This window comes from Rhyacophila brunnea, unplaced genomic scaffold (assembly GCF_057557595.1).
Source record: "Rhyacophila brunnea isolate RB1 unplaced genomic scaffold, BYU_Rbru_1.0 scaffold_19, whole genome shotgun sequence".
NCBI classification, from domain to species: Eukaryota; Metazoa; Arthropoda; class Insecta; order Trichoptera; family Rhyacophilidae; genus Rhyacophila; species Rhyacophila brunnea.
In genome coordinates this window covers 17115077-17138116 of record NW_028232848.1, presented here as the reverse complement: position 1 = coordinate 17138116, position 23040 = coordinate 17115077, and the positions used below count along the sequence as shown (strand labels likewise).

The 23040-nt window shown below is 33.4% G+C and overlaps 1 protein-coding gene across 1 annotated transcript in view; it reads left to right on the top strand.

Annotated features, from left to right (window-relative positions):
• Positions 1 to 23040, top strand: part of LOC147072792 (uncharacterized) — a 99594-nt gene that overhangs the window by 2676 nt on the left and 73878 nt on the right. The window lies entirely within an intron of this gene.

The following is a 23040-nucleotide window of genomic DNA, read 5'->3' as shown; positions in this document are numbered from 1 at the left end:
TTTAAAAATTAATAAATGTAAAAAATCTTAACACCACTGCACATTTATGTACTGAAATACGACTATATTCTAAAACATTAGAGCGAGAGGTTTAAACGAATACTATTTTATGTAATAAAAATACTTTATGCAGTCATCAAATGTTTAAAATAAATATAAAGGATAATAAGGCTTCAAAATTATATAAATAGATTATCTACAACGTTTAAGGTATATCCAGGATCATGCTTTGAAAATAGAAAAAAAAGCTCCATTTTGACCCACGCTGAGCATGTCCGCCCGTAGGATTTAAAATGATAGGAAGGAAATGGAATTATGTACGTTCAAAATATAGAAAGTTACATTCTCAATTCTTGTGAATTATTTGTCGAATAAAAGAAATAGTCTATTATATTATTAAGTATATTGATATAGATTATTGGAGATTATAAGCAGGGTCTTTTTGACTGTTTTAGCTCTTTCGAGGTCTCATTTTAAATCTTCTGACGAATCAATCGTGTCATCTGCGTCAAAGAAAACCGCCGCTGCCCTTCGTCAACAAAATACGACCATTTTGATTAGCTAGTAATTACTCTTCATTTCTATAATATAATATCAACTCTGCATAGTGGCCCGCATTTAAGTATATGGTATGCGATCAAATCGTTAATAGAAAATGAAAAAAACCTTTTCATCACGTTTATTGTATTATCGTTTATTTTTTGTCTTTCGCCTTTACAGCGCAGGGGCCGACTGGGCCCAATCGGATTGAGCCCGGCCCTGACTATTTACCCAGTTTGTATAATGATTAATGAATAATGATAATGAATTGTATCGCATATTATTATAATAATAATTAATGACTAATGTCAATGTTATGAAAACTTAAAACAGTCTGGTGTGTTTGTCCATTTTTAAAGGTAGTTGTTTGAACAGATCGTTCATAAGAAAACAATTAAATAATAGTACGTACGAATTGTTCATAGTAAAGTAAGATACGTTATTGACAAGTGGCTACATCTTATTTTAATGAATTTAATAATATTATATTGCTTGCTCTTTATCGGCTTGACGATCACCATTTGGCTCAACGTAATGATTAGAGTTGGGTTTCGGGAATTTTCGAGAAATTTTCGAGATTTTCCATCCCGAATCTCGAGAATTGAAATTTTTAACATTTCGGGAAATCCCGGATCTCAAGAATCTTTTCTCGGGATTCGGGATTTCTTTATTATCAAATATTAATTGAAAAAACGATTTTCTACATGAAAAAAGTGGATAGAAAACACAAAACGTTTCAAAGACTGATCGGGGCATTTAACACATTTAAGCCAACGTCGATTCAAAATAAGCGCAATTTTTGCAACATCAGGGATTTTTTTTATTTTGAGAAGTAATGTTTTGAATTATTTTTGTTTTCCTACTTCTATTTTGTTTGTCATCTTACATAAATAAAAAAAAATCATATTTTTTTTGAATTTGTCTGTTTTTACTGATTTTAGGATTTATACAGGTTTTTTAAAATTTCCCGATTTCTCGAGAATTTTCGAGAATTCTTTTCTGGAAATCCCGAATCTCGAGAATTCAAAATTTCAACATTTCGGGAAATCCCGAATCTCGAGATTGAGATTTCTTCGGGAAATACCCAATCCTAATAATTATGAACCCCCTTTTAGTTTAATCTACCATGTTCTATCACATGTACTTATGTGTATGTAATTATATTAATCACTATTGGGGGGCGTGGTACTTAGGTAGATACCAGGGAACTCAGAATTAATGGGAACTGTAATATCTAACGGGTGTGGAGTAACAGGCAACCGATCTCGAGTGTGGAAGAATATGGGATAAACTTAAACATGTGTCAAAAATACTGCATTCTAAGCCTGTCATTCGTTCTGACAACTGCCCTCGGTTTATGCACTGACGCTCATTGAATATTGGTATATTTGTAGGTTGCAACGACATTCACAAATTTAAAACCCTGCTTCAAAATGTAGTGTATTGGGGTATAGCCTATCTGAATTCTATTTATTAATCTTTTCTGTGGTAAAAACTATTTTCTCTTATTCTTATACGATGATGGTAAAATGTAATGTGCACTTAATTGAAATTGTCATTACGTGTGGTTGTAGACCATAGATATAAATAAGACTTAAAAGTCAAAACTGTAAGTAGTAAGCCGCGGCGGTTTTCATTGAGGCTACTGAACACAACCGATTTGTCAGAAAAATTAAAAGGCTGTCTCCAAAGCAGTCAGGAAATTATTCAATTATAACTTATAACAAAATCTAAAGAATATATTGTGTATTCTCCATAAATTTAGTTTTTTTTAATAATGAATTAGTTTTCACAGAGCAAACACTCAACTATCATTCGACAATGTTACAATTAGTGACGTCCCGTAAGAGTAGGCAAATCGTGCGTTGCTAAGAGACAGCAAAATAAGACAGAAATTGTGAAAATTAATTACTTATAAACTTACATAATATTTGATAGCAGATTCCGGGGAGTGAAGATTTTTCTGGAGGAGAATTGCTCACCTACGTGAACAAATTTACCTAATCAAATGCGACTTGATCAGATTATAATGTATATTCGTCTTTAATAGTAGTTATGTAGGTGATTAGCTATTACCAATCCATCGAAGATCAATCATTTCGTAATGCGTTTGGACTTGAAGCGTGCATGGATTTGATTGTTTTTTTTACGGTAGCACAGAAGTAAAATGCACGAAGCATGCACATAGTCAGTCAGTGGACACGAAGAAGGCGGCCTTAGCAGTTTGGAATAGCTACCTAAATTAGTTGGCGCCACCACACGTCTTAATACAATATAATAGCAGCAAACAGCTACGTTATTATTATAGTATGACTTGGATTATTTCCACATAAGAGTAAAATCCAGTGTTTCCCAAAGTAGGCGTTACCGTCCCTCTACGCTGGTGTGATCTAGGGAGGGTAATAGCCTCGGAGGCAATTGGGAGTTGATGAATACAGATTAGGGGACGGTGGAAACAAGAAGAAATTGAAAGAAAATTGCTCGTACATCTTTCATGGGCTTTGTAATGTAATATACAGTTTCATTCGTAGTGATTATAAGTATATCGTCAATATACAGGCCAAGTAGCGTAACCCTCACTTTTCACCAAAGTGACATTTTGATGGTAATGTATTTATTGCATACTCTTATACGTACTGGCCAAGTATCATAAATCCCAAAAAAATATTTCATATCAAAATAATTCAAAACTATTTTTCAATCCATTTGTAACTTGACAAAAAATATTCCAGCCAAATGCTGTAACCCTCTCTAAACGTAAACTACAGGGTACGTACAGAGTAAGCCACTCAATTTGTAGTTAATAAAATAATATAGGTACTTATATAAAATAATAAATACATACATACTATATAAAATAATAAGTAAATCCAATGCCCACAATTTTTTTCACTTCCTGAACAATTTGATATTAATTTGAGGGTTACGCTACTGCTACTTGGCCTGTACAGTGACGATATTTTCCAAATAAACACACAAAATGTTTCCATTTTCCATGTTTTACAAAACTTTAATACATCGCTCGCTAATGTATTTTTTTTTTGATAATATCTAGATTGGACCCAAGAAGAAAGTGTAGATAATAAATTAATAAGGCAATGATTTCCAACCAGATTCCGTGAAACCCTACTTAGGACTCCGCGAGTAGCGCCAGACGTCCTACGAAAGTTTTTGGAAATAAAGGTTTTACGTGTTCCATTTTTAAACAATTAAATATTTTGAAAATGTTGCTTGATTATGATTAGCATCAAATGCATCATTATTTAGGGAAAGCACATTATAAGGCGGTGGTAAATTAATGAAGGAATGCTAACAATATAACTTTTATTTAATAATCCTATATCCAGCCAATGAAAAGACAAAACAATATTTATATTTTGGGGCTCTACATTTGATAAATAAAATGTTCGCATTATCCACATCAAAAAATATTAATGATAACATCTTATTTTCATTGATTTATATTAATAATGTATTTGGTTCAAGATATGGCTAGTGACCAGTTGCGAATGGTGAAGGTAGGCTTTGGAGACCCGACAAAAAATGCATACTAAACGACTAAACTTTGTCAGTCATTAATATTTTTTTTGAACACAAGTTGCAGATGGTGTTTTTGTTGGTTTTTTTTTTTTAAATTGAATTAAATCCTGCCTATCCAAACCACAATAATGAGGTAGGCTGCGGAGATTCTTTTTGTTTTCATTGAACTATTGCAGATTGTATTGGTTAGTTTTAAAAAATCCGAGTTTATTTGATCAAACTTAACCGAACCATAATAGATAAAAAATATTCTTCTATCTATAAAATATATTAAATTATTTGATGATTTAAAGGCATAGATTTATATATTTTATAAATAGAAGAATATTTTGTATCTAATATCTATTATGATATAGTTTAGGCAGGGTTTAATTGAATTTTAAAAACTAGCAGACACCATCTGCAATTTGTATTCTTAGTTCAATGAAAACAAATAAGACTGAGAAAGTTTATAGAGCACTATTTATGTCGAATCTCCACACTGTCGGATCACCTCTACCCTTCACCACTGAGTTTAGATAATGCGAATGTACGTACGTGCATCACCTTTAGAGCTTTAGAGGCCATCCATAGACTGAAACCGTATGCGGTTTAGAACCGTGTACCATACTAAACTTATAATTTCTGTTCATGAAAATATATTTTCACTAAGTTTGCAAGTGTAAGTGTATGTTATATAAATGGATACGATCAGATGCTTATAATATACTTTGTGAAAATATATTTCCATGAACAGAAATCATAAGTTTAGTATGGCACACGGTTCAAAACCACATGCGGTTTCAGTCTATGGATGACCTGTTAGCAATGCATATTTTTTAGGCTTGATGCATTTTACCAGAAAAAAATAACACTTACTGACCTGACTCGATTTTTAAATCTGCCCCTCCGATGACTTACTTCGTGCAATTTACTAATATAATGAACATAACATTTTAAGTATACTTATACGTCCATCAAAAACTGACGTCTGTATATTCTAGTAGCAGTTATATTCTCAATATATACTTATGATTTATGAATTAATAACTAGCTAGAAGATTTTAAATAACCACCAATAAAGTACAACGTTCCAACCAAGTTCACACGCACAATAGAGATCATGGGTCATCAAATTTAGCCACTTTTTATCATTAAATCATTGTTACTTCTGACACAGCAGTTGGCTTGTTAAATGTTACTTAATTACATAACCATTTAATGTAGTTATTAAGGTCCTAGGCTTTCCAAGCAAAAACTAAACTAACTATATATAATATAATAATTATAGGTTTCTCAATGTCAATTTGTTTGGTTTTAATTCTAATGATCCATTTTCACATAGGTATTGGGTATGTACGAAAATGTTAAATGTACCAAAACATCTGGAAAGCATCTGCCTTTTGTGATCTATAAAATATCTAAAACGATGTATGGTTTAATGGCATAATTTTAGATATCTATTAAACGAATATTTTTTGACTTTTATCTACTATGGCTCGGATTATGCAGGGTTTAATTGAATTTTAAAAACTAACAAACACTATCTACACACTGTAGTCTTACTGCCGTATTCAGGGAACTCAGAAATACACTTTTGAACCGCATTCAACGCAGTAAGCGGTTTATCGGCCAAATAAGAAAACTATAAAAAATGCATACGTCACGAAGATGCGTACAGGAATGCGCACCAAACTTAAAATGGCGGCGATCTGCGCGAGCTGTCAGTGTCACTTTAATATACGTCTAAAATGAGTTCATCACAACAAGCGTTTAGTAGGAGACTTGAAACGTGCCGTTGTGCTATAATCGGATTCATGATGATGCTAAATGCTTGTAAAAATGTATACAGATCGTGGATCGATGGAGATTTATGTAATATTGTCAATGAAGCTGTATTACCATATTATGGAAATACTTACTGGGTATACTTTATCATTTTGTGCATTAAGAAGTATAAAATAAATATGATTTTACAACAAATAAATTATTTAAAGTTCATGATAATTATTCATTTATAATTATTAAATTTATAAGGTACCGTTTGCACAATTTCACAATTTCAAAATTTTAAATTAATTATCGAGAAATTTAAATTTAAAAGTTGGTAACATTAGCCACGGCATGCCGCGTATTACGTCAGCGACGTGACGTCACTATTCGACAGATTCAAATTAGGTTTATGCATGCAAATTTGCAGTAAATAGCTTGAATGCAGTTTGCTGTTATATGCATACGCCAGTTGTTCAATGAAAACAAATACGTTTGACTGACAAAGATTAATATTCACTGTTTATGTCGGATCTTAATAGCCTACCTCCACCCTTCGCCACTACTGTGGACTAATAGTAAAAAAATAGTTTCGCTTCAACTCATTTTAGTATTCAATTCTAAAAGCAATTAATACTGGTAGCATGATAGTGTTTATTCAAATCGGCTATTATTGCTGCTTACAAATTAGTATAACTGAAATTAATTAGGTATAATTATAATTTCTTAGCTTTTAAACCATTTGTTTCAGGCTAACAACCTTTTTTTGCTGTGGGATTATCTCAGGTATTTAGTGCATAATACAATGCTTTGCTAACTGGTTTTAAATTGGTTATAAGTTTTACATGAGACCACCAACCAAGGCTGTTTCTTCACATTTTGATGCGGTATCTTAAAATTCAATAAGTATGCATTGATCGTCACAAATCTTTATTCAATTTTCTCACAACATCTGATAAAATTAACTATTTCTGATTACATTTGGTGTCGTCCTCATCTCATCTTATATTGCTGCAGGTGCGTTCGTTATTTTCGACAAGTTTCTTTACGCGTGTGTTAGTTTCTTTTTCGTTAAAAATCTCCTAATTTGATGCCAATAATGTAGTCTATAAATTGTGTAAGTTTTATTAATATTCGTCCAGTAATTTATAAGTGAGCGAAAAGTGTATAACTGAACAAACCGACACAGAATTTTATTATTGGTGTAGGTACTAGATTTAGGTTTTTTTATGAATGGATACGGTTTTTAGGTTTTAGGGCGATTGGATAATTGAGTCCATTCGGGCCTAGCGCCCTGTGATGTCAAACATCGCAAGAACAGTTACAGCGTTGGAGCGGAGCTCAGAGCAAGAGCACAGGTCAGTGGAGCAATGGGGTTTTACCGGAGCCGGAGCACCAAAGATTTGTGGTGCTCCACTGCTCCGGATGTTTTTTTTATTATTAAGTTTTCATCGAAAATGTTATATTTGACCCTTTGCAACACTGGAATTATTTGAAATACGGCAACACTGCCGAGTGATAAAATAACCTCATTTTATTGACAACAGTGTTGCCATGTCTACTGAAATTTCAGTAGATCTACTGAAATTTTGGTCAGGAAAAGAAGAAATTATGATATTTGTGATGAATAAAAGTCACTTTTTACATGATTTTTTAAAATACGCTTGTGGGATTATGTCAATAAGCATGCTTTCACGAAACACAATCGTTGAATTTCATACATTTTCGTCAATCTACTGATATTTTGAAGAAAAAAACAAAAAATCTACTGAATTTTGAAAATTTTAGTTGGCAACTGATTGACAATGAAATAATAAACCTTATTTCAAAACTTCTTATTTTTATTTTATCAAAATTTGTATTCATATGATACATACATACTAAAACTTGTTACCCGAAGCGGAGCAAACCCTGGAGCGGAGCTGGAGCAAGTATTAGGTCCCGGAGTGGAGTTAGAGCGGAGCAACTCAAAACGGGGTCCGCTCCAACCCTCTGAGAGAAAAATAAACGAACAAAACTGTATAAACACACATTGAAGTTGGTTTTTAATTGCTATCAAACATTTGAATAAAGGTCTTACTCTTTGTGCAGTAAAATCGTAGAATTATCGGAAATTATCGAGTACTTACGCCGTTTTTCTAATCAAGTTATTTAGGAAGTAAATTAAAATTGAAAATCTTTCTAAAAACACATTAAAAATAATCACATCAGTATCGTAGAAGACGCAGTTCATTAAACGAATAAAATCCACCAGTTTTTCAATTGATCTGTTACTGAAAAAGCTAGATTCATTTGCCGACAGATAATTTTGTTTGACTATTATCAATATGTCCTTTAAATAATTATGCTATTGGTAATTTATTGATAAAAGATTGGGGTTTTATGTAAACTATTCATACCAATGGTAATCCGTAGTGTGGGGGGAATACCTAAGGGCCTCGCATCTACTAGGACCAGCCCTGAATGGATATGTATAATAATATAATATTACCCCCATTGTCGATACTATACAAACGGTAAATTCTTTCAAACAAAACAACTTTCAAAAAGTTGACGATCTGTCATCCGTTCACTATAGGTATAGATTACAACTCGTAATAATTATTATTTACAACACTCTTCTAAAACGAGAACGTTGTAAAATATACCTGTTTTGTCTATTATTTAAAAAATATATTTACAGTTAATGTTGTTACTTTTATTCTTTTGTTTATTGTCTGTGGAAAGCGGAAGTTTTCTAAAGGTATGGATTTCAAACTGAGCCCACATCTTTTTCCATAGGCGCCGCAATATAAATGTGTTCTATAATTTTAAATAGTATCTACTTGCGTTCCATTCCTATAATACCATTTTACCTGACTAATTATCAAGATCGCCTTTCTTTCGTATAACGTAGTGTGTACATCACCTTGAAATAATTGCAAAATCTAATTATATCCACTCACTAAGAAGGTACTTATTGCGTTTACAATAAATTAGGGACTGCAATCCTAGACAGAATTATCTCAATCCCAAAATGTCGGGATTAGACAAAAACCAGTGAAATTTTTACATTTTATGACAGACACAATTTAAGAATTTATAGATAGATACTTACTATAAAAAAAAAATTCTAAACATTTTTTCACATTTCGTAAGAACCACATTATTACATATCGACTGTGCTTAGGAAAAAGGGCGTAACCCTCAATTTTTTGAAAAGTGCTTTTATTAGATATTAACAATGTATAAAACTAAATACACGTTCTGTGAAAAGGAAGTAAGCCGCAAATGCCGAATTATTATCTAAATTCAGGTTTTAATTGAGCTTTAATTAAGTTTTAATTTAAGGAAAAAAGCATTTACCCATAATTTTATTGATTTTTCTGTAATAACTTCTTTAATTATTAGATCGAAAAGATATTACACCAAATCATCAATCATCATGCATCCAATACCTGTGTCTATTATTTTTTTAATTGAACCAAAATCATTCAAAAAACGTTTTTTGCCCTTCCTGTAAAATTTATTCTGTGAGGGTTACGCCCTTTTTCCTAAACACAGTCGATATTATTAACTGTATAGGTAATTTGTGTAAAAATAGTGAATTTTATTTCATTGTTTTCTCTATGCGTCGTATAAGGGTCATATTTGAGTAACCGATTGAGTATACCTACATGTTCTCTTCAGAATCAGATTTGAGAGCTTTTTTAGCCTTTATGAACTCTCAGTTTCAGTTTATGGCAAGTTTACAATGTAAATAACATGCGGATTTCCAAATACTAGAAAAAATGGGATTTAAAAACAAAAATAAGAACTGTCTTCTAAATTAAAAGATGACTGGTTTCCGTACATAGTATTTTATCTTCCGACACGTCATAATCTCGTGAAAATATTTTAACATGTTTTCTCTATAAGCTGCTTTATTTAAATATACGTATATCCATGGCCCCCACATCCTGAACCGGATCCCCATGGTGGTATATTTGGCGGGCCCCCCTACCTATCTCTAAGTATAAAGGCAGTTTGATGCTCTACAGCAGCGTTTTCCAAATGGTGTACGCTGTAAAATTAATGTGTATATTTAGTGTTTTTTGTTGTATATTTTAATACATCCATTTGAATTAAGGAGTTGTCGAGTGTCGATACACAATTTAAAAAAATATTGTACAACCATATAATTTTAAGTAATAACATTATTGAAAAGGAAAATAGCGCTAGACTTTTTTTTACTGTTAAATCAAATTTGTGTTGTGTGTTTATCTCACTTATTTGGTCGACTGGCCTCGCCGGGCCCCCTGGCTAGAGCCCTGTCAGCCCCCCCTCCCTTGTGGGTGCCATGCGTATATCCATAATTTACTCGACGAGAACATGCCTTTTTTCTAAAATTTCTTATTCCTAACTAATTACGATATCTCCGGATCCCAACATTTTTTGAAGGCATTCAAAACCCTATCTAAAATTATTTGTATGGCTGTATCTGTTTCTGTGGCGAGTTTCCTTGAAGCGATCACTTCGTCATCAAGTCCCAACCAAGATCATAAACAGATTCCAAGTTTTCTCAAACTGACACTAAATGTAAAGGTGTAACAATCCTTTGTACCACAACTCTATTAAGTATTATATTATATTTATTGTACAGGCGAAATGTCGCAGAGGAGCTATCAAACCTGACATTGAATACGAATACATAATAAATATGAAGTAATATGAACCAACATAAATTGAAAACACCTCAGATATTATATTAAAAATTACATTTGAAAAAAATACGACGCCCAACGGGATTTGAACCCGTATATCCACTGGCATCGCGCCAATATGCTTTAACCAATTAAGCTACAGGTCTCCTACTTAATTACGATAATTTTAACTAGTAGGTCCTACATGAAACGCTTATCAAATTGCATATTTGACTATCGGTTACCAGTGGATATATTCGGATTCAAATCGCTTCGGGCGTCTATTTTTTTTCAAATGTGATTTTTTCTAGTACCTATATATACCTATATCTAAGGTGTTTTCAAGTTACGTGTATTCAATATATATATATATATATATAATGTTACATTCTTAAATCTTGTGAATTATTTGTTGTATAAATGAAATGGTTTATTTATAATTAATAATATATGATTGAAATAGGGCCTCTTAAAGCATTTCTTTTTACTTCTTCGTGGGTTCATTTACAATCCGTATATACTGACAAATATTAATTTTAATGTTCCCACCAGGGAATTCAGAAATAATGGGAACTGAAATACATAACGGGTAAGGCGAAGCAGGTAACCGACTCGAGTAAGGAAGAATCCGGGTTAAACTTACACACGTGTTAAGAATACGTTTTACGTCGAATACTAAAAAATGCTCTCGGTTTATGCATTTACGCTCATTTAATGTTGATGTATTACACACACTATTGCACGTGCATAATGCGTGCTTCATTTTCGTAGGACACTCACACATTCAAAACCCTGCACCAAGATGCGGCGTAATTGAATATAGCCTATCGGTATTCTATTTATTATCTGTTCTGTGGTTCCCACCAATATCACTCGTCTACAGTCTTCAAGATACCTTGTCGCTGGACAGATGTTATGTTGCATGATGCTGTGTATCGTGCGATGAATTTATTTGATGGCACCTTAAAAGTTGATTTATTTTTTATTAACTATATAATGTTTGTGGACGTGTTCAATATGTTAAATTTATAATTGTATATATTATATTATCATGTTTCTTTAATATTTACATAAACACATGCTGTCTTTTCTACTTTCTTGTTATATTAGTTGTTATTTGTAATTAAGATATTTTTATAATTTTGTATTTATTATATATTATGGCGAATTGCTGTAATGCCGTAATACTCTTTTTCTAAATAAATAAATAAAATCAATCACCATTACAGAGCCGTCGAAAAAATTGTAAGATGTCGTGAATTTGAATTTGCTATGTAAATTTTTACATGATCTACATTCTAACTGTTCTATTCTATCTAAACATAACATCGTCATCAGAAAACCATTCTCCGCTAGTTTGTCACGTCAGGTTTGTCTTCATCACTTCAAAAGGCACCATAATATATCCATTGAATGTGTCTTGTGCGATATTGAATTGAACTATGTCCCGTTGACTATTTCAATTATCTTGGTCACAATAATTAATCCAAATTGAAATACACTACGATCTGCCGTATAATGTACACAATCGTGCTAGATGGAAAATCTTTCAGGCCGAAGACCAAAGGCGTCAACACTAAAGGGTCGTGTGTCGCCTTCGTTTTGTATCATTGTGATGTTTAGACACGATGCCACCGATAATGAAAAGTTTACGATTTGGCGACATTTTATAGATCAGGCGCGCACATAAGGGGGTGTTTCAGCTCCAGACCGAAAAAAACACAAATTATTTAGGTGAATAGAAGATCCCGACAAAGAAGAAGAAGTAGTATTTATTTCTTCTTCTTCGTCAGGACCTGATGACTGAGAATCTTGACCCGGGTGATATAGATATATTTTTAGAAATGGACGACCCCATAGACCAGGGATGGCGAACCTTTTTACGTACACGTGCCAAAAATTCCCAAATATTATTTTTCAACTGTCTGACGTGCCAAGCAGTTTTTTAATGGCGAATATTTTTTTTTAGTTTTCTTAAAAATAGTTTTTAGGAGTTCTATTAAAAAGGTTCGAAAAATACAATTTAGTTATTGATATTCTATCGTTCATCGTATTTCTAGCCGAATGCATATCTTTTATTCTTTGAATATTTTTTTCATTATTTTCATATCACTCAGAAATCGTGGAAGCATTTAAACCCCTCTTCTTTCATACTCTATATTTTCCATTTTTAGAGATTATGTTTGAGGTAAAATAACAAGCAGGTTTGAGGTAAAATAACAAGGCAGGCAAGGTTTTTGAACCGTGTGCCATACTAAACGTATGAATTCTGTTCATGGAAATAAATTTTATAAGCTACTGCCCGTATCCGTTTATATACCATATATATGTAAGCTTTTACACTTAGTGAAAATATATTTCCATGAATAGATTATTTCTACTCATGGTGATTTTATAACTTTAGTATGGCACTCGGTACAAAACCATACACAGTTTCCGGATAGCCTCTTGGATAGTTAACAGTACGACAGTCAACACATACGCAGAAAAAAATCAGAACACCCATCATCTATGTTTATTTGCAAATACATTATTGGATTCGCGCCAATGTGCTGTACCTACCATAATAATTATACCTGTTCAATAAAGGATATACATTATTAAATCATGTGAATTATTCGTTGAATAAAAAAAAGTGTGTGTGTACTTATGTACGCGCGTTAGAAGTTATATTTCTTTGGCGTAACAAAATAAAATAATCGCACACCTCGTTAAGTAGTCAAAATTCACATCAACCAAAAATATTTAAACAGTTAGAAAATAGTTTTCACATAAACTAAATACTATGTAATACCAAACAAAAGTAACGTACCTATCACACTTAAAAATATTATGCTTGGTTTTGACAGCTAATCACATATAAAAATGAGTAAGTAGGTACAATTCACAACGCGAAAGAATATTTTTCACCAATTAAAATAATCCATACTCCTTATTCTATGGTCACTATGGTTGGCTATGATCACATCATTGCGCGAGACGTCATGTTTCAGATCTGTCAAATAATAAAGCATGATATAAGATAGAATTGACGTTTTAATAGCCCCATATCAATAAAAACTAGAATAAAGGGCTGGTTTATTTCTAGACACTTTAACTTATATCACTAAATAAATTATTTACTTATTTCTCGTTTTTATTTTATTTTGGCCAACAATAATAAATTCGTTTCCTAGACAACGGAACAATTCTTCGTACATATTATAATAATAAATTCGCTGCCTAGGTAAGCGAGCAATTCTAAACTATAATATTATACTGCGATTGTTGTTTTCGTGTGAGAAAATAAATTATGTGTTACATGTCACACGCCAAAAATACACTCTGATCTGATTTTCCAAATGTGCCTAAAGAAGTATAACTTCAAAAATAGTTTATTTAATAGGTGCCTTTAACTGTTGATCAGACATTCTACGTCCCGTCTACCATGGAAACGCCATTAGTTTTGTTCTGTCCATCTGGTAGAGGTAGCTCTTCCTGTCTCTCCGACCTGCCTAAACCTTACGATCCTTTCCTGCTGAGTATGTTATTGAAAATTTGAAAAATCCGGCTACAGCACGAATGCATCTAGCTTCTGTCTTTCTTTTGTCTGTCTTACTTAACCGTCCATATCTTGAGGCGCAATTATATACAAATTGTAATGACATGAACCAAAAGCAACAATGATAGTATTATTTATCCTTAGAATAATTATTAAACTATTTGATTGCATGTTTCCGAATTTAATAATGCTAGTGGCGAATTCCTTTTCCATGTTTAATGTATGACGCAATACGTTTTTGTATCTACTCTCCTCTCTCCAATAAAAATTAATAAAAAGCCCGCTAAAATTATCAATTTGCAGCAACGTGGTTCGTGGTCTGATCGTCAGATTTACTGTTATGCATTCTTGGTTACATCAAACACGTTCGATTCTCGTTTAACTACGCCTAGCTGTCACTGGTCCCGCGAAGAATACCTGTTTCAGATGTTACCCGGTGACCTGTCATCTCCTTTCATCGCATTGGGTGTCTATTAAGTTTATATTAAATCGACGGCTAGAAATGGTATTATGGGTGGCGATCAGTTGCACTCGATTACGCGGGGCCTTAACCGTTATTATGGCAACTCCAAGCCAGGCGTCTCCAATGCTATTTTTAACGGGGCCTTGTGGCAAATTAACATTGCAATCTTAGTGCAGACTTCAGACGTGCTGTGGTTTTGTATATTTCTCATTGCGGACATTAAACCATAATATTACAAACGCATGATGGTATTCTGCATTTCTTGAAATGATTGTAATGTATTCCAAATAGCTAGATGAGCAAAAAATACATGTTCTATAACAGCTGTTTCCCAATTTATTTTAGTTATGAAACCCTTGAAATATTTTGAAACACATAAAAAATAGTAGGTAAGTATTACAATAATATAGTATTTCTCCATCTAGCTTAGCGATACTCAACCTGCGGCCCGCGGGCCGCATTCGGTCCTTTAAGCTTTTATGTGCGGCCAGAAACACATTTATTATCAGGAATTTCGTATATCTTGAGTTTAGTTTCGACTTTGACGCAAAGATAGTGACACCCGAAGTGGATTGTCATTATGGCCACATCAGATCTGGTATAAGAGTTGCTATTGCACACGATTAATTTAAAAAAACACTCATAATTTTTAAAATCTCAAAAATTTTCATCACACCAGTAGTGATGCGGCCCGCGTTACTTTACAAATATATGTATTTGGCCCGAAGAAAAAAAAGGTTGAGTATCATTGATCTAGCTAGTCCATATCCTATACGATTATACTACCTTCGTAGTAGGTATAGTATTATGTGATTACATGAGTAGCCTCCGAAGATTCGATATAAACTTGCTCATAATTTTTGTCTCGTAAATACATTAATAAAGTGATGGAAATAAGATATAATATAATAATATACTTACATACTAGTTAAACATTTTATTAAAAAAAACATGTTTAGGTACTACCTACTTAATTTACAAAAGTTGTTAATGGTCAGGATAGTTTCCACCCGTTTACTATATTATTATGTCATAATATATATTATAATATATAATAAAATTTTCATTTTATTCAACGTATAACTCACAAGATTTGATACATATTCACCGATCAGCGTCGACGGTCAACGTGACTGAAAAATCAGCCTTGAGAATGTCACTGCATAATTTGAAAACATGGTAGAAACATACACATTTAAAAAAATACGACGCCAGACAGTTAGGTACAACTCCAACCTACGAGAAGAGTATAATATGCTTCATAACTTTGCACCCCAGCTCTAGTACGAAAATGATGTAATTGTAATATATTCTAAAAATATATTTGTATATTGAGCTTCGAAAACAGATGTTTGCGACGAATACTGGGTGTGCGGTGGTATGACTTTAGGAGCAACGAGGAGATAAGAGAACGCGCCAAGCAGCCTCTCATCACGCTGAAAGTGAAGAGACGACGTTGGACCTGGCTCGGCCACGTGCTGCGAATGCCAGAAGAGAACTTTAACCTGGCTTGCCTGTTCTTCAAGCCAACCGGATTCCGGCGACCTGGAAGGCCGCTAAATACAATCTACAGAATGTATACGGCTACGGGATGCTGGTTTGAACTGGAACGAAGCAAGAAGACTGGCGAGCGACAGGGATTCTTGGAGGCGCCGCGTGGTGTCCATGTGCTCCAGTTAAGGGGCGGATATGGACAAAGAAGAATATTTTTTACATATATTATCTATTTATTTATTTATTTATTACTACAATTAATACAAATTAATATCATTTGGTCCAATTTTATACGAAGTAATCAGGCAAAGAGGCGTATCAGTGTAGTAAAAAGTGCAAAGTTATAAAACTTATACTTATATCCATCGGATTCAGGCCAATGTGCTTTACCAAGCAATCTGTATCCTACCTAATTACGATGAGTAGTCATACAACTGAAGCATGTTAAAAATTAGGTAATATTGGCTATTGGCATTTGTGGTTTGACTAAAAGTACCAATAATAGGTACTTACTTCGATTACTAGCCAACGTCAAGAATCTCTCAAAATTGTAGTTTTAACGTACTTGCACTTGCTAATAATTTAATTACTTACATAAGTATTTTTTTATCATCCAAAGAATAATTTATAAGATTTTAGAATGTTTCTGAGATGATTTCAAATTATGTATATGTAGGTATATATAATTACGTGGTTAACTGTTGGAGTACACCCCGTTAAATATTTCCCTATGGGCCGCGAAATAAAGTTGGCAATATCCTCGATAAAGTGTTGCCTTCCCATGTAGTTACTTCAAAGAGTCTCTTATGTGCCTCTCCTATAGAACACACTCCACTGGTAGACTGAAGACTGGTTATGCAAGTTTGAAGTTAACTTGATGACCGGAAGGTAGGTACGCCAATCGACACTGAGACTGCGAGTTGACATTTTCAAGAATGGTTGCCGGCGCGAAAGCACTTGCAAAGATTGCCTGTTGGACACAGCAAATGAACTGACGGAAAGAACAACAATAAGTATACATTTAGAGTTTAGACATTGTGTTATAATTATTTATATATCTCGAGAAATTAATTTTCAGATATTTCGAGAATTATCATTTCTCAAGAAATTGTCATTAAGTTAAGTTGCCCAAGAAAATGTGATATCTCGGTTACATTAGCTGAAAATGCTAAAGAAAGCTCTCGACTTTGATTGTGAACGTAAATTTCATCAGTGGTATAGTGCTAATCAAAAAAGTCATGAAGGTTGATTAGTAAAATTATAATCTTAAAATGTTCTCATTTAAGTATTTTAGGACGAAGTAAGTCAGCATTTAGCCTTTTGGTGAGTGTATTAACGTTAGATTAGAGTTCAAATAGACTATAATATGACGATCGGGCACATATATGCTAAGAGCGTTTTAGTGTCTATGATCAAATCTATGCCATTCCGACATATTATACATACATATTGTATGAGAGCTATGACATCGTATTTACACTCTGTGACACCCTGTGACACAGGACGCCAACATAAGAAACGGGTTTTTCGACATATATATGACCGATCGTCATATAGTGTATTTGAAGCATTTAGCGTGAATGATCAAATTATCAAATTGGATAAAGCGCTTGAAGCAAAGACCTTAATTTTTTTATATGTAATCGCTTCAAAATTGCAGTGTCCATGCCCAGTTTATTGGGTATGAATAGGTATAAGTAATTATTATTTCAGTTCTCGATTTATTTCCCAAGTTATAATTAACAACGACACAATGTTATATATTCACTTGGTTCAACATTATTGTATATAAAATACTTAATATTGATTAGAAATTTCATTTTATTTAAAATATGTTTGTATAGAAACCTCGGAATATTTCGTATTTGTATACAAGCTGGTGCAGCAGCGCTAGTTGTTTTCATAGATATTTTAAACACGATTACATAACAATAATTTCATACTATGCAATGACATTAACCCAATGCTTACGGGCCGCACAAAATTGTGTTTTTGCTAATTGCTTTTCAAATGCAAATTAACACGTTAATTAAAAAAATAATTAAAAGGGCCCGTAAGCATCGGGTTAATATGTCATTGATACTATGTATTAATTATGTCGCTAGTTTTTTACGATGTAATAATTTCATTATACTTTAAAGTACCTAATTTATGTTTGACAATTTCTCATTTTATAATTCAAAATCAACGTTCGGCATTCGTTTAATTGGATCATTGAGTTGGCAACTTTCATCTTCCACATCGATACTCGGTGTATCCACTGACAATAATCTTAATAAAAGAGTGCAGAAATACATTTTAGACTGCCGGTGATTTACCTCCATTTTCTATATAGTACGGAGACATTCTTGCAATGAGTTTCTTTATGGCCCTGAAATACCATAAGTCGAAAAGAAAAGCTTCGAGACGTGGCTCTTGAGGCACAATAATATATTGAGATTCTTATAGAGAAATTATTCTGAATTCAAAATTACCATGCCGACGTGTAGTAAAATTTAAAAGTGAACAAAAATATACGTCATGTACCATGTTAATTCAATTACACATTTGGTGTGTTTGATTCTAGTAATTGACAAATAAGAATGACCTTAAATCGATTCCAAATACAGAAACATTCGATGTGTGACCAGAACTTTCACATACTGCTTACTGCCACATCGTCCTCCCACGTGTCGTGTCTACTAATTTATTCTAACAGCACACGTGGACTCTCTCACAGTCTAAAAAAATAGAATTACAATAATAATAATTGTAATCCAAAGTAACAGAGGTCTGACCGCAGTTTTGAGTTTATTTACCTTTTTGAAACAAACTCATGCAATATTCATGAGGTAAAAATAATAAAATTATACTAATTTCGACCGTGACTTTTGTTTCATAATCTAAAATTATGTTATTCTGTGTTGGACTGTCTCGAAAATACTTTATGACATCAGTAAGTTTAGTCAGTGACGTCCCTAGATAAAATGCCGCCCCTAGCCAGCGCCAAAATGTCGCCTTATTTTTTATACAGTATTTGTATCATCCTTTCACGAGTCCAATATCTAATAAATGTGTTCTATGGATACATTACTAACAAAATATCAGATTAATTATTCTCAAATCTTCACGTGTCGTTTCTGGTCACCAAGGACGTCGAAGGGCAATGGAAGTAAACTAGATATCGCAAACCCGATAAAACCAGTGAGCTGATTTCTTTTTTGATGAAAAGATATTTTCGTTATTACTAAGTTTATGAAGCTATTTCTATATTGCCGCCCTTGAGTAACTGCCGCCCCCAAGCGACGCTCAATCTGCCTACCCACCCCTACGGGACGTTACTGAGTTTAGTAGTGTAACTATAGTCTATGAGTGTAACCCATATGACATAATGTTACTTTCGAAAGGACGACATCATGACTGGCGTGTCAATCGAGATTTCAATATGGAAGTTCCTCAGGTAACAATATATATTTTTATTTAAACATACACATTAGACATTAAATACAACGAATACAATTTGACAGGGTTATAATTAATACATTGATACAGTAAGGGAGTAGGGTATGGCATCGAAGTTCCCAAAAATTAATGGAATGATCACATTATGAAAATTAAATGTCAATTTTAGTTTAATTAGGTACTTGCAGATAGTAATATTTTGGGTTTCAATGTTCGCCGTTGACACTATTACGAAGAAAAGGTCTCGCCCAGGGAACTCAGAAATCTTTTCTTTTCTGTGGTCTCGCCCATCTGCGATTAAGGTAGCGTCTATTCTATTGGTATTTTTTTAAAACTTTGCTCGCCCAAAATGGCGCGACTTTTGAAATTAAAAATTTAGCGACCTGTTTTTGTCTTCCAACACACAATAGTACCCCCATAATGTCACATGCCCTATCGATGCATTATTGTGTTGCAAACAATGGGGATGGGGTCATTTTAATTTTCGTACAACCTGTATTGACTAATGGTCTTCTTCTGAGAATAACTAACAACACTCATTTACCCTTGTGGACATATTAACAAATCATGTGAGCGTATATAATCCAATAAAGCACCATTTTAATTTTACCTGGTTTAGTACGTATAACGAAATGCGTTAAGTTAAATAAATATTCAACAATTCTTCTCATTAAGCGCTACAGAATCTGTAATGATAATAAAATTATCTCCGGTTCCTACGCAGTTTTTCGAATTGGTACTTAAGCCTTTTACGTACAGGCGTAACTCGTATTTGAAGTTGAAAATATGAATGGTAATAATTACCGAGAAACTAAAATATCAATTAAGCAAGTGCGGACATTTTTAATATGTCTGAGGTTAATGATATCGTACAATTAGCGATGTTAAGCATTTTAATATAATAACAAATAACACAATCACAGATTCCAACACCCACATAGTATAAAATAAACGTTGGACATAGGAAATGGTTTCCAAGAATGGAAGTTTATTATGAACCTGCACACCTGTGGCGCTGAATGATGCTCCACTAGTTTACCTTCGGAAAAAAGAAGAATTTGGCGACGTAGGATTAATGATACAATCCCAAGAATGATCGGTCACTGGCTTGGTCAATTTTCTCGGAACTAATTTGGTATAAATTCGTAAGATTCCGACAAGCCACTTTCTATAGATATCTATCTGGCATCATTGATTTATGCAGACCACACCCTTAGATATAAAATTGATACGTTAATAGAATGATATGTCAAAGAGACAAACGCGAATTTAGAATAATATACACCAAGGCCTGAACAAAAACGATGCATAAGTGCGAGTGAGAAAGTATTCGGCACCCTTATAATCTCTGCGACACGCGCTAGAGTAAGATAAAGGGTTTACAGATGTGTAGAAGATTTTGTTGTCGGCGTAGCCGCCAAATTTAGTTTTTTGCTTAAGGTGACGCATCAGTGAAACGCCAAATAATTTTCAACTGTACGCGCGACGAAATTTTGGACTCGCTGCCATTCACTGAGAGAATGTTGACCCGGGAACACGTCACTTTGCTGCGTGATGGCAACGGGTCAATTAATTCTAAAATCGTGTAAAGATGACTAAAAACGTTACCCATTTACTTTAAAAAGAAAACATGTCAATGAATATATTATTATTGTTACTAATAGAACAATAAACAGAACATAAAATGGACGTATGTTGGATTTATATGACAATTAATATTTCGTTTGACAGGCGTCATTTTCACCCGCCACCCGCAATCCGCGCATCGCCTAGCGACGATCTTTTTAGACCGTGCCTCAACTAATGCATGGCCTTAAATTGATATTTTTGTGTTAAACATAAAGTCAGTGGTAAATATTTTTACTTAATTAAGTAGAAAAGATGGTTCTGTGTGCTGTATTAAAATGTAGTAGCCGTACTGATAAGCAAGAAGATGGTATTACGTTTCATAGGTAAGTTGATACATGTTCGTGATAATTTATTTGTATATTATTATATATTTTAATATCAAGTGACCGTGTTTCTTTAAAATAACTTTAATTATGATATTTTTACCTAATGGTTGCATTTTGACCGCTTAAAAATACTATATAACGTAAAAAAATTGAAAAATATATTTTAATTCTGAGCGTCTAGTGCAAGCACTAGCGAAATGGTCTATGGTCTCGAACATTTGTATACAAATGCGTTCGCTCGCCCACAAACCAAACGTACGGCACGCAGGTTCATTTAGCAATGCAATGAGTGGCGTCTAGATATAATCTAAGATATGCACCCTTATTGTTAACGTAAGTAGGTATGTAGAATTCGTTCGTGAACTACATATTTCGATATAAATATAATATGTCGCATTAGCCCATTGGACCTTGCTCTGGATCAAATAATTAATGATTATTGGAAAAAGAAACATGCATTTTTTGTGTCCAGCAGCGGGAAAAACCCGCGAGAGACACCCGCCTTCATTGATGACCGCTCTACCAACAAGGTTGCCATACTTGCATAATAGGACAAATTTTAACAAACGTGAATAATTTACTAAATATGCGGTTAATTCAATTTGGATTCTTTAATATTTCACCTCTTTCGGCCAAAAACAATTTTAAATATTACGTTCAGATTCAAAGTCGAGAACTTTTTAGCTCTTTCAGCCAATATAACCGAGATATCAAACTTTCCTTAGCGTAGTCATAATTTCTCTTATGTTTGATAATCTCATTGATGATTTATCGAGAAATGAGAATTTTCGACATTTTGGAAAATTAATTTCTCGAGATTGACTTTTCTAATTATTTCTCGAGAATTCTCGAGACGCGATTTCTCGATCACAACATCATGTGCAATGAGTGAGCAAAAGAACACCAAAACTTATCATTTTTCACTCTAAACTCATCTACTGTTTCAAGATCTCAGAATTCACTTGTTCCGGATAGAATTTTGGGTCGATCAATACCACCTATCATTTGAGGCTATCGATGGACATACGATCTCATGCTCGTCAATCCCCGCCTGTTTAAGGCACGCGAAGAAGAATAAGAATGTATGTAACAAGTATTATTTAAAAATAGCAGTGGACATGACAATGAACATAGCATAAGGTTAAGGCCCCTCGTGCAGGCGCGAATAAAATTTGACTCCCACACTTTTACTGCCTTGATAATGTTGAATGAATCACATATTTTCTGGACAAAGCAAACAGCAAATCTTACAGAAAAAACACTTTAAAAAAACTATGTAGCTTGTGGGAGGATGTGTGAACGCCTGATGGTCGATTGAGAGTTTAATAAATATTTATTGGCGATTTCCGATTGTGAATAAATTTTGAAAATATGGACAAATATCTAAGTATTATTGTATTTAAAATAACTAAATTACCGATAACTAATCATAACTAAAATTTGGAAAGATTCTGACACCGGTTAGTAGATAATTAAGATATCATTATCAATTTCTGACTGCCAAAAAAATAATACAATTTAGAAAGTGCTTCAGAGTATTATATAAATTACTAGTTTATTTCGTCGCAATTAGATAGGATGCACATATCTTAGTTGTTAGAGCACATGGGCGCGAATCCCGCGAGGCGACGTATACTATATTATGTTACTTTCGCT